The sequence below is a fragment of the Talpa occidentalis genome, unplaced genomic scaffold (genome assembly GCF_014898055.3).
Source record: "Talpa occidentalis isolate TD23 unplaced genomic scaffold, MPIMG_talOcc4v2.1 talOcc4.13, whole genome shotgun sequence".
NCBI classification, from domain to species: domain Eukaryota; kingdom Metazoa; phylum Chordata; class Mammalia; order Eulipotyphla; family Talpidae; genus Talpa; species Talpa occidentalis.
Window position 1 is genome coordinate 81427816 of NW_023601322.1, and position 12671 is coordinate 81440486.

At 37.2% G+C, this 12671-nt stretch overlaps 1 long non-coding RNA gene across 2 annotated transcripts in view; it reads left to right on the forward strand.

Moving 5' to 3' along the window:
- Window positions 1-7132, forward strand: part of LOC129145678 (uncharacterized) — a 39660-nt gene extending 32528 nt beyond the window's left edge. The window contains exon 3 of one of the 2 annotated variants that reach the window (XR_008551605.1): window positions 7049-7132. This is a non-coding gene — a long non-coding RNA (uncharacterized LOC129145678). Of the gene's footprint in view, window positions 1-6141; window positions 6236-7048 lie in introns of those variants that run through there. The other variant, XR_008551604.1, reaches the window with a different exon arrangement.
- The last annotated feature ends 5539 nt before the right edge of the window (window positions 7133-12671 follow it).

The following is a 12671-nucleotide window of genomic DNA, read 5'->3' on the forward strand; positions in this document are numbered from 1 at the left end:
ATATAAAACAGCACATTGGTTTAAAGTGCTTATATCATGGCATATTTTGCATGGTGCTTCCTGTTGAGTTTGTATCTGGGAACAAGGATAAGCTGAAACAAATATCGAAGAAAGTTGGACTTTAGTCTACCCCATTGCACCTGCCAAATCATCAAAGCGTAGAAAATATTAACTGCAAATATGTAAGTGTATTTTCAAGGACTAAGATGTTTGTCCTCCTTTCAATTCCTCCTTCTCTCTCCTCTTCCTCCTTCCGAATAGAAATGCCAATAGTAATTGGATAGTGATTGACAGCTTAGAGGCACCATAACAAAATTGGCAGGTCCGGTGTCTCCTTCTAGCTCTCAAGATTGAAAAATGATTATAATTTCCATCCTTTGCATGCACTCAGATGCAGTACAGTATTCCAGGCGATGACTGTCTCTTCTAAAATTGTGAAACTTCAAGCTGTTCGTTAGTTTCATCATTTGCAGAAGGCTAAGTGAATGTTGGTTTATGCGCTTTATTTTCCAATCACAGAAGCTTCCAGTAGTCCCTGTGAGCTGTATTAGCGAGGATAGATAACCAAAACAAGAACATTAGCACTCTCTGGATACCTACAGTAGTTCCTTTATGGGTCTCTTTCTTCTTTTAAAACTTATAATAACATATACTTTATTATATCATGAAATCTTGTTTTATGTTAAAGCAAGCATCCTGATTTTCCTATGCAGACTGTTGTTTAAAATATAGATGTTTGCATGGCAATATTTACCAATAGTTGCAGGGTGTGCACATGAACAAAATTCTTTTCCATTTGTATATATCAATTTGTTGTTTCTGAGTTTCACACCGCTTACAGAGCCTGGCCTTGATGGTAAGCAGGTGTCCCTACTCTTACTATCCTTCTTAGCCTTTGTTTCAGGAAAGCTGCCTTGTTGTTTTTTTTTTTTATTCCTTTTTAAAAAGATTTATTTATTTATGCATACAAGAACTGGGGTACAGGCCAGAGGTGTGGGGGGTGGGAGGATTCACCAGATGCAGAGTGGGGAACAGAACAGGCAGATTGACTGAAATATACTGCTGAGGGGAGCAGCGGGAGAGTCAGGAGAGGTCTGCTGCGCTATGTGGTTGCTCCCTGGCCGGGGATCGAACTTGTGCTGCAGAGGCTGCAGACAGCTTCATAGATTGCGTCTTAACCCCTTGCGCCACCAGGGAGGTCCAAAGCTGCCTTGTTTTCTATACACATCTCCCTCCACTTACAGCAGGGTTATGTCCAGATAAACCCATTATAAATTGAAATGGTCTAAGTAGAAAATGCCAACCAAGAGCTGCTGCTAGTGACAGCTGCCCAGGTTCACCAGAGAGAGTCTTACTGCTGTTTCTCAAGAGTGCCACTCGTCAAGAATGTAAGTCACACCGTTGTAAGTTGGGACTGTCTGTCCATACACAGATATGATAAAGTCTAACTCATAAATTAGACACAGTGAGAGATTAACAACAACTACTACTAACACAACAATTGTAACAATATACTGTAATAAAGGTTATGGGTCTTCTCTCTTCTTTTTCTCTCTCTCCTTCTCACCCTCAAAATATTTTTCTGTCCTAGTATTTTTTGACCCTGGTTGACCATGGATACTTAAAACTTTGTTAAGCGAAATAGTGGATAAGAGGGGGCTCTTATAATGAGCAGTTGACATTTCCTAAATCATCAACCTTATGACATAGCTACTGTTAACCCGATTTTGCAAGGGGGGAGGTTAACAAGGAGAGAACTGAGGCACAGAAGAGTTAAATACTTGCGTAATGTCACACAGTAAATAAATGATAGAGCCCAAATTAGCCCCATTCTTTACCCCTTCACTGAACCTCTTTCCATATTATCTCCACAGGTCCAAGAACAAAAAGGTTACATGTGTGATTTTCCACTTTTAGGGTCAGCATCTACCCCTTATAATTCTAAGTAAAAATCAGAACCTGCTTATAGGACAAAAATTGATTAGTATTAAAAGATTTCTAAGTATAGTTTGATCTGAAAGATAAATGGCTGTTCAACTCGAGGGGCTAATCAGTATGTAAATACATTGGAAATATTGACTTCTGAATTTGCGCACTGTATCTAAATACTTATGACTAGGGGCCTCCTTGGTGATCTGGGGTTAAGTCTCAGCACTATGAAGCTATCAGCAGCCACTGTGGCACGAGTTCGATCCCTGGCCAGGGAAATACCCACATGGTGCAGCAGACCTCCTGTCTGGCCCACTGCTCCCCTCAGCAGTGTATTTCAGTCATTCCACTTGTTCTGCTCCCTACTCTGTCTCTGGTGAGTCCTCTAATACTTACACACACCCCACCCCACACCTCTGGGGACATTTAAGGGAAGAACTACCAAAAAAATAAAAATCACCAGAAACATGCATAGTTTAGTAAGTAGTGAGCTAGTTAGGAAATGACAGAAAGGAAGCAGAATAATACTAAACCCTGGGGACAGAATAGGCTGGGCAGCCTACTCTCTTTTAATCATTCTTTTTTTTTTTTTTTCAGGATTAATTTAATTTAATTTTATTTTTTTTAAATAATAAATTTTATTTTTATATTCCCCATACAATTGCAGCCCCCCCATTCTGACCCCAATCCCTCCCCTCCCGCCCCTCACCCCCCAAAAAGTGTCTCTGGTTCATAATTTTTTGTTGATTTTGATTTTCACTTTCTTATAGTTATTCATTTTCCTGGTCCCTTATTTAAGTTTTCTAGATTCCTGCTATGAGTGAGACCATCCGTCTTTTAATCATTCTTACTTAACTATTCTACCTTCAGAAACTAGAAGCATTACAATTTGAGGATGGTATTTGCATCTAATGAGAGAAAAGTCTGTCTTGCTCATTAGGAATGCGAGAGGTGGTTTTTAGATGAATTTTTTGTTAAATTCTGTTTTTTTAAGAATTTAATTTTTCAGGGGTTGAGATAATTTTCTTTAACTATCTCATCTGGGCCACATCCTTTACTTTCACTTAACAAGGTAAATATACAGTACTATTAATTTTGAAGGGCACAGTATTGTTAATTATAGCAGCTATGTTGCACCATAAATCTTTAGCATGTATTCCTTTAGCACAATTGAAACTATATTCACTGTATAAGGAAATCATCTTCCCCAACTCTCAGCCTTTAGCAACCACTGTTGTAACTTCTGCTTCTGTGAGTGTGACTATTTTTGATTCCTCATATAAGTGGAAACAGGAAATATTATCCCTCTCTGCCAACCAGCAATTCATTGAGTCACCAGGGTGAATATGTGAGGAAAATATGATAGAACTTCCATCAAGTGGAAAAAAAAATCTGAAATAATTTTTGAGAGGACAAAAGTTTTGTTTTATTCATTAAATCACTAAATTAAATGTCTTCAACTCTAGACCAATGTGCTAGAAGTACATAATAAGTTCTTTCAAGCTGCTAGGGTGCCTTTTAGTTAAACTAAAACTCTAATTTGCTCATGGTACTCTAATAACCTTTAGGCATTCATGAAAACTGCCTAATTTATGCTTGAGGCTAACTCACTCTGCAAATGAAGTCTTGCCCAGAGTACAGGCATAAAGAGAAACAGGATGAAATCACCCCAGAGGCAACTAAGCATCTGCCTGGTGCCCCAGAGGGAACATACTAAGAAAAATATGTCTAGTAAGGAAGCTGTGTGAGGCCTCTTCCTGACTCGGCCACCAACCAACTGAGTGAACTCAGCTGTGGCCAAGAAAAAAAGTAGCCAAACTAGCAGTGCCTCTCGACCAAGAAAAGCAGAGATGTAGCAGCGATGGCATCTCCCAGTCTTCTAAGCAAAGTCTCAGGCATTACCATAATTGCGCAAAGCACAAAACTCAGAGAAAATTTTGTACTGGTGTTTTGTTTTTGTTTTTCCCATGGTGATGGATTCCAGGAGCTGGGTGGATTTATATCGCCAAAGATAGTGAGAACCAGTGGAAGTAGAGTGTCCCTAATGCTTCATCTACACCTTGGCTCTGTGAAGCTAGTCAATTGCTGAATGTTTATGTGGCAGGAGACAAAGCTGGCCTTGAGCCAGAATTGGTTCTAGTCATCAAGCCAAAGCCTGCCCCTTGAAATAATGAGCTTCGAAGAGGCAAAAACTGTTTTTATCCTTACAGTGAGCAGCCTGCTTATGATAAAAGGACAACAGACTCCAAGTTAACAGTGCTCCTATCATTGCCTACAAATCTAATAACCACGTCAAATGAATCTGCCATAGACAATTAAAGTTGCAAAAATTAGAAACGATTGTCATAATATTCCCCTTACACTTTTAGCCATATGTGACAGGGAATTCTTCAGGGTTATTTTCAAGATGATCACTTTCTGATTCTGTTTTATAAAAAAAAAGGATATTTTTACCAAAAAAATTAAATGACACAAAAACGATCATTTACTATAATTGAGAAAAAAGAGAACAACAGTATGTTCTAATTAGCATAATCAGACAATAGAGATTTTATTTTCTACTGAGTTCTTAGATCTCTGATGGGGAAAACAATATGTCTGGTACAACTTATCAAGGGAGAATCATTAAGTATTTTTAAAGATTTATTTATTTTTGTACAAGAACCGGGGTACAGGCCAGATGCGCAGGAGGGTGAGAAGATTCACCAGAGACAGAGCAGGGAACCATTAAGTATTTTGTAGCACTATATAAACAAGGCAGCAAAGCAGAAGGGAGAAGAATAATAATAACCACCTAATAATCTTGAAACAACATATTACTAACCTTTAAAAATTTCCAGTATTCAGGAGTGATTCTAAAGTAGCCTGTTGTTTTTACACTGTAAATCACAATCAGAATATTTTCAAACAGTTCTAAAGGGCAGAAAAAAAACAGAAACAAAAGTATCATGTTGAAAACTTACAATGATGGAAATAATAAGAAACATCAAGGGGGAAGTCAGTATTTGAAAGGTCATGGACTAAAACATATTTATATACATATTACATATGCACACACACCCCAACAAATTTCCCTTTACCTCGAGGTAGAGTAGGCTGAGTAATAAATTTTATCTAGCTCTAGTATATGAGAAGCATCCTGGAAGGAGGAGACTTCTAGAAGCAAACAATTAGCTAATGTTTTCACAGCTGAGAACTCTGACAACCTGTACCTGTTAGGAGATAATTCTCTGTGGGTCTTTCACATTTGTGCATGCATTTTAAGCCAGGCACTGACTGCCCTTTGTTCTGACAATCTCAAGGATGTTTGCCTAGTGAACAGACTTGGAAATTAGAGAAAGTGTTGCCTTTTGGAGCAAAGGGCGGGTTTACTCAGAGCCTTGGAATACAGGGATAGTGTCAGTCTCTGGAAGCATGCTTAAGGGCCTGTCTAACAAAGATTGCACCTCCCTCCAGAGCAAAGGGCAGACATGCCTGCTGCCCATTATAAAAGATTCTGGCTCTCTGAGTGCAGAGTTCCTTTTCTGTAAGCCACAATTATAGCTGCTACCTGGCCTCTTCATGTTGTCCTGTGGGGTGTGGAGCTCAGGACACCAGCACAAAATACTGACAGTCTGGCTACTGTCTGTCACTAATCCTGCACTCTCCCTTTTTCTGCTAGCTTCCATGAAACTGTGGCAGACTAACTTTTGAGCTACTAAATAAGGTAAAAAGCCCAAAAGCCACAGTGCTCTTGACATTGCTTACATTGGTATTTACCTTGGAAACATACTGGTTTCTTCTCTTGAGTTTTGCTAAGTAGTGAAAAAATCAAATGCGTTTAACATGGATGATGTATAAATAGTGGTTTTACTGTCACATAGAAAAGAGATCTAATTGTATGTATTAAATATAACTGACTGACCCTATGAGCCCTTTACCAGTGCTTGCAGATTCAAAAATTCTATTTCAGCTGTGTCCTTAGAGCTGATATAGATCAGAGGACTAAAAAAACTCATGAGACTGAGGACTTAATGGTGATTTGTTTATTGATTTATTTGAAATTTTGTGTGTGTGTGTGTGTGTGTGTGTATCATTTCCAAGCAGAAGTTTGTGAGCAAAGACAAGCCCCATATCTCCCTACATGCAAGTCAAAATTAAAGAGATCGTCATTCTTCATCATTAGTGTTGTCAAGTCTGATACACACATGATCACTTTCGGTTATATTCCAGGTTGGATATTCACATCGAATACTCAAGATACTACCTTTTATGGATGATGCTGAACAATTACACATTTTATTTTGAAGGATTTCCTTTTCTACAAGCCACACAGACCACTCTCTCTGTGGGAATAGCTTTTTCCTCCCAACAGATTGCAATTCAAGTAATTAGGTTTCAACTTTCAGTGTCACAGTCACTTGCAATTAATTTTATTTCACTGAAGATCAACCTTTGTACCTTGGTCGGACTTTGTTGTTCCCAAATCTTTTCAGTCACACATTTACAGATAATGAAATGGCTAATTTCACAGGTTGCATTTCCACTCAAAAAAGTGCTGAGTTCCTTCACTTTCCATTGGAAACCCATGAAATTTGCTACAGTTTGTATGATTTTCATCCTTTGGTTCTTAAAGAGAGGTGCATGTGCCAGCATCACCTGGGAACTTGTTAGAACCACAACTCTAGGGCTCTGATCCAAACCTCCTGAATCCTAAAGTCTAGGGGAGAAGCCCAGTAAAAATCTCTGGTGATTCTAAAGTGCAATAAAGAACCACATTGGTTAAACCCCATTGGATAATTAGAATCCATTCCAGAGGGTGGTTAATTTTTTTTAATATCCACTTTGCTTTATTACAAATAAGTTGAGCATTGACTAGAACTTGACAGATTTTGTCTTGTACAAAAAATCACTTAAACTGTTATTATTGGGGGAAGCTATCTAAAAGATACATGTCCTCTGTCCTATTTTTATAACATGCTCTCAGACTATAATGATTTCAAAACAAAAAGGTACTTTAAAACTTGAAAATATGTGATGTTTACATATTACCCATTTTACTTAAATGAGCACATAGTGATGTTTATTAAGCAACCTGTGTTATATTGAAATCTCTCTTACTTTTTGTTCTTTTTACCAGTGAAAGAGAAACACATCCTTTCCAAAGATACAATACCTACTTGGGAACTGCATGGCAAGCCACAAATAATTAAACTGACGTTTTTCAAACAAAAAAATTACTCAGCATGTATCAATATATTCACAAAAAAATGTGTAGTTTGTGGATATCAGAGTTTAATTTCTAAGAGTACAAGTATAAACTTTGTAGATTTTCGTTAACATGATGATTCTTCAAAGGATAAAAATGACAGTGTGTTTGAGATTGAATTCTTTGTATTAGTGTAGGTCCTCTGAGAAACAGATACCACAGTAGGATTAGATATGCAAGAAAGTGATTAGGGGAAATGATTGTGCAGGATGAAGAGGAGGAAGTAGGAGTAAGCAGGGAGAGGATCAGACCAAAGTGTGGGTCTAGCATTGGTGAAAGGTGAGGGGCATGGTAAGGGGACTGGGTAGAAGTCTGAGGCTATAGCACAAGTTTAAATAAGTCTTGGCCATTTCAACGGGGAATCCTTGAGCATAAGAGACCTTGTAGATGCTGAGTCCCAGGTCCAGCAGCAATAGGCATGTGCTAGTAAGTGATCTGTGCTCAGTCACTAGCTGGGAGCAGGCCAGGTGGAAGTGTGGCTTCAGCTCCAACACTGAGATGGATCCAGAAGGCTGGGCAGTCTGTCAACTCTGCACCCACAACAGGACATCTGAGCAGTGCATTTTCATGACCACTAGAGTTTTCAACCAAGTGATTTCTAAAATTTGAAATGCGTAAATAAAAACAGTACATATTTGGCCTATTCAAAGGACATAGTGATCATAACAATTATGTCATATTTCAGATTATCCACATCATCTTTCTCATAGTTGGAAATCTCTGAAAGGAAAACAGCAAAAAATGATGAGATATTTTGTAAGGAAATTCAGTGCTAACATTCTTGATCGTTTGGCTTGAGACCAGACTATTCTAAGAACCCTATGGCAAAAATTAAAAATAGCTCCTTACTTACTATATATGTATATGTATACCCAAGTCAATTGAGGGTTCTACCATTCATGTGACATGCTGTGCCTTGCAAGACACAAAGCTGCAACCCAGGGATGGACTGTACCTGTGAAAGCAAGGATGCAGGTGCCTTTCAGACCACTATGCTAACGTCAGACCATTTTGGTTTGTTTTTAATCCACAGACTAAGTTTTAGGTTTGCATAAAAATTGGTTTAAGTTCATAGTTCATATTTGGGTCCATCCCTTTCTTTGTATTATAGATTCCATGAGCTTTGAGAAGTGTATGATGAACAACACATACCCACAATTAGTTTCTGTTTTTTTTTTTTAAAGATTTATTTATTTATGCATACAAGAACTGGGGTATAGGCCAGAGATGTGGAGGCTGAAAGGATTCACCAGAGACAGAGCGGGGAACAGAACAGGCAGACTGACCGAAATACACTGCTGAGGGGAGCAGCGGGTGAGACAGGAGAGGTCTGCTGCGCCATGTGGGACCCTCGCCGGCCTGCCAGGACCGAACTGGTGCTGCAGAGGCTGCAGACAGCTTCATAGTGCTGTGCCCAACCCCTCGTGCCACCAGGGAGGCCATAGATTAGTTTCAGTGTCCTGAAAAATCCCCTGTGCTCCATTTATTCATCCCTCCCCTGAAAGTCCCTGGCAATCACCAATCTTTTTACTGTTTTCATAGTTTTGATTTTTTCAGAATGTCATATAGTTGGAATCGGCCAGTAGGCAGCTTTTTCAGATTGGTTTCTTTCACTAGCAATACACATTTAAGATTCCTCCTACCTTCCCAAGACTTGTAACTTCGTGTTATCTTTGTCTTCATGATCCACGGGTAATTTATCCATTCATCTATTCAATGACAACTAGGCTGCTTCCAAGTTTTGGCAATTGTGACTAAGGCTGTTATAAACATTCAAACAGCAGTTTTTAATTTTTTTACTTATTTGCATCATAAAGTTTACATTTTAACTCATTTGCATAAATACCAAGGAGTGTGATTGCTTGATCATATGGTAAAGGCATGTTTAGTTTTGTCAGAAACTTTCAAAGCAGCTGTACCATATTAATGACTTTGTTTTAATACATGAACGACTTCCATGTGACCCCTTTAAAAAGTAAAAATAACAGCTCTGTGAAATATTACCAACTTCTGTATTATCAAATGTGATTCTCTCTTCAAGCAGTAGAAGGAAATAATAAATCAGGGAGGACAGGTAGGCATTTTCTCAACTTGACTAAAGAGACCCCCAGACCTTTCTAGTACAAAACAAAGCTTTAATCTTAAGTGGGAATTTCTGCAGAGAACTTAGTGTTTATGGCTGTTTACACCTTAACCTCAGCTATTAATTAACATCCTCTTGGCAAGTAAACTTTGAGAGTCTGGCCTGAGTCAAAGCTTATATTTCCAGAACTTTGTGAACAGTATTGTTGGTAGTTTCTAAATATATGTTTACTGAAAATAACAACAGAAGGTAAAGCTGGATTGTAGGAAAGGTATTAATTTTCTTCTAGCTTTTCAATGAGGATAGATTTTTAAATCTTTTTCCATCCTCTTAAAAAAGTTCTCTACAAAGAGAAACAGATGGTGCACCCCACCTAGCACACCTGTTTTACTGGTTACTCTTAGTCAGATAAAGCTTCAGACACAAAAGACACTGATTTACTAAAAATACCGCCTAATTATAATGCGCATGTTCCTCTATAGAGTGTAAAAGAACTGGGGTGTTTTCCAGTATTTTTTAAAAAAGAAAATAGACTTTAATAAGAGATTATTCTTCAAAAATGAAGAGATCAACTCCTTCTTGTTCAAACTATAAAAGTAAAGTATGCTCAACACAATAATTTTCAGAATGCAGACATAGTAAAATATGATTTTAAAAAAACACCCCCAATTGTAGTACCTAAAGACAATCACTTGATATTTCGGGTAACATACTTTCAACTATCTCTCAACATAAAATTAGGGTAATATTATGTATGTTGTTCTGTCATCTGTTTGTTAAAATCTGCATTATTTTCTGTACATCTTTCCATTTTAAATATACATCTTAAAAATCACCTCTGGTTTTGATAGCTGCATAATGTTCCACTTCTGGTTACATCATAACTTATTTTACAAATCTCTTATTAACAATTAGGCCATTCTAATATCTTCATTTGATATGCAGAGACCATACATCTATAAAATATTCTTGAGGATTTGAAAATTTTTCTTCAGATTACTTACTAGTGGTGTAATTACCAAGTTAAAGAACATGTACTTTTTTTAATGTTGCTATATTTTGCCAGATTGTTCTCCAAAAGGTTTGCACTAATCAAACTTCTAACAACATTATAAAAGAGTCAGCGTTTTCTCACCAACCCACTAACCAAAGAGATTACACTGATTAAAAAGAAGTAGTAATTAATATGTGAAAAATTGTATCTCAATATTGTAACTACATACGTTTTATTGAAATATGAAGTTAAGGATCGATCATTTGTCTATTGACCACTTATATTACTTTTGTTCTTTGCCCATATTTCTACTAGATAATATTTTCCTTATTGACTGAAGATCTCACTACATTTTAGAGTAAGCAAAATGAGTTTACAGAATTTCTAAAGTAGCTATTGATTTTACATTTCTGACTGGAAGCCCCAAATTTTAACTCTTATCTCTAAATGTACAGACAAGTGACTAGAATTCTCCAAAGGAAAAAATGTGACTTGCTAGGACTAAATGATATACAGACAGACAAAATCTTTTGTTATTCTCTCTGAGCCTGGAAAATAAGTATGTGATACCTTCCAAGGTTGCAAAGAAGAATCAAAGATCAGCAGTTTAACATACATGAGTTAATAGCCATTATTGTTAAAAAAAAAACTTTGTTATTTTATTTCCATTATATACACTCACTTATTGGTTAAGTTTCTTTTTTTTTTTTAAAGATTCATTTATTTATACAAGAACCGGGTACAGGTCAGATGTGCAGGAGGGTGAGAGAATTCACCAGAGACAGAGTGGGGAACAGAACAGGCAGACTGACGAAATACACTGCTGAGGGGAGCAGCAGGCGAGAAAGGAGAGGTCTGCTGTGCCATGTGGGTATCTCCACAGCCGGCGGGGATCAAACTGGCACTGCAGAGGCTGTGGACAGCTTCGCAGCATAACGTTCAACTGCCTGTGCCACCAGGAAGGCCCTATTGGTTAAATTTCTTACCCACCAAGCAGGTAATGCAGTATGTGCAGATTTCCTGTAGCTAGAAACACTAAGGAAAGAGTGGGTTTAAATCCTAGATCATCAAGAAATAAATCTGAAGCAGAATTGCTTAGCCTTTATAAACTGTAAGCAGAACACATCTCAGGGAGAAAAGGAACATCTTATTTAATCTGGCTCCCATCTCACCTGACCATTCCAGTGGAAAGAATGAGCTCTTTATGCAATCAAAATGTGTAAGTCCATGACGCAATTCCCCACTCTTGAAAGACATGGGATCATTTATCCAGGGTCTAACCACAAGGAGTGAAAGATAAACAAGAAAAGTGTGAATTTTTTTCTGCCTCTACCTTTAGGTAAAGGGTGGGCAATGTCAAACCATTCTACAAAATCAGAATAAAATGTGATCTTTGCGAGCATATAAGACCCCATTTTAATCTTATGGCCACTACCAATTTTAAAGAGATATCTTGTTTCCTAATTAAGTTCTCAAACTCCTTTTGGGAAAGCCCTTTATCTCATAATTTCCTTGTATCCCTTCACAGTATATGCAGTGAATCTTCGTTTAGAAATTGCAAAGCTTTGAGATAATGAGCTAAAAATGTCTACAGTTTCGTGACACAATTTATTCATAATAAAATAGAGAGTGCCTTCAAAGAATCTTGCCAAATAGGGCTTATTTAAAAATTATTAAATAAAGACATGGTTCATAGTTTCTGTAGCTATAGTGCATCTCCACTGAAAATAGACCATTATATGTTCTGCTAATATTGTGTGTGTATGTACGTGTATATTTATATGTGTGTGTGTACATTCTCTGCCATTATTGAAAATCAATCTTAGTTGAGATATGATAAAAAAATCACAATAGAAACAGCATTTTAGAAGTATGATGCCTGGATCAGAATACATTATGAAAAACTTTTTTCTTTTCCCTGAAAAAATAACATCAAAATGGAAAAATGACCAGTAGCTACTTGCTCTTCCTTAAAAGGCTGTCTTTAAACATATCTCTAAAATTGAACTGGACCTTCAAGTTAGGTCAGCTTCCCTTTTTAACTGCAACCCCTTATATAGAGAGGAACCAGGAGCATCTATGCTCCTGAAATATACACCCCGCCCCATACATACTTCTAGATAACAAGGGATTAAGACATTTACTGCATGCCTTTAAAATACAAGTGTTTCATTTAGAATCATTCATATATATGTATATGTATATATCACAATATGTATATATCTTAATTTGACATTTTCATAATCATTTGCATTACTGTCATTAGCCTATGTGAACATTTAATAAGGCACAGAGATATGGAGTACTCTTTAAGTACACATTACCTTTTTTTTTTTTCATTTTAAAGGTTTATTAGGGAAAAGAGATGCTTGAATAGACAAAAGCTGGTAAAAGGTGAATTTTGAAAAGAGGAGGTT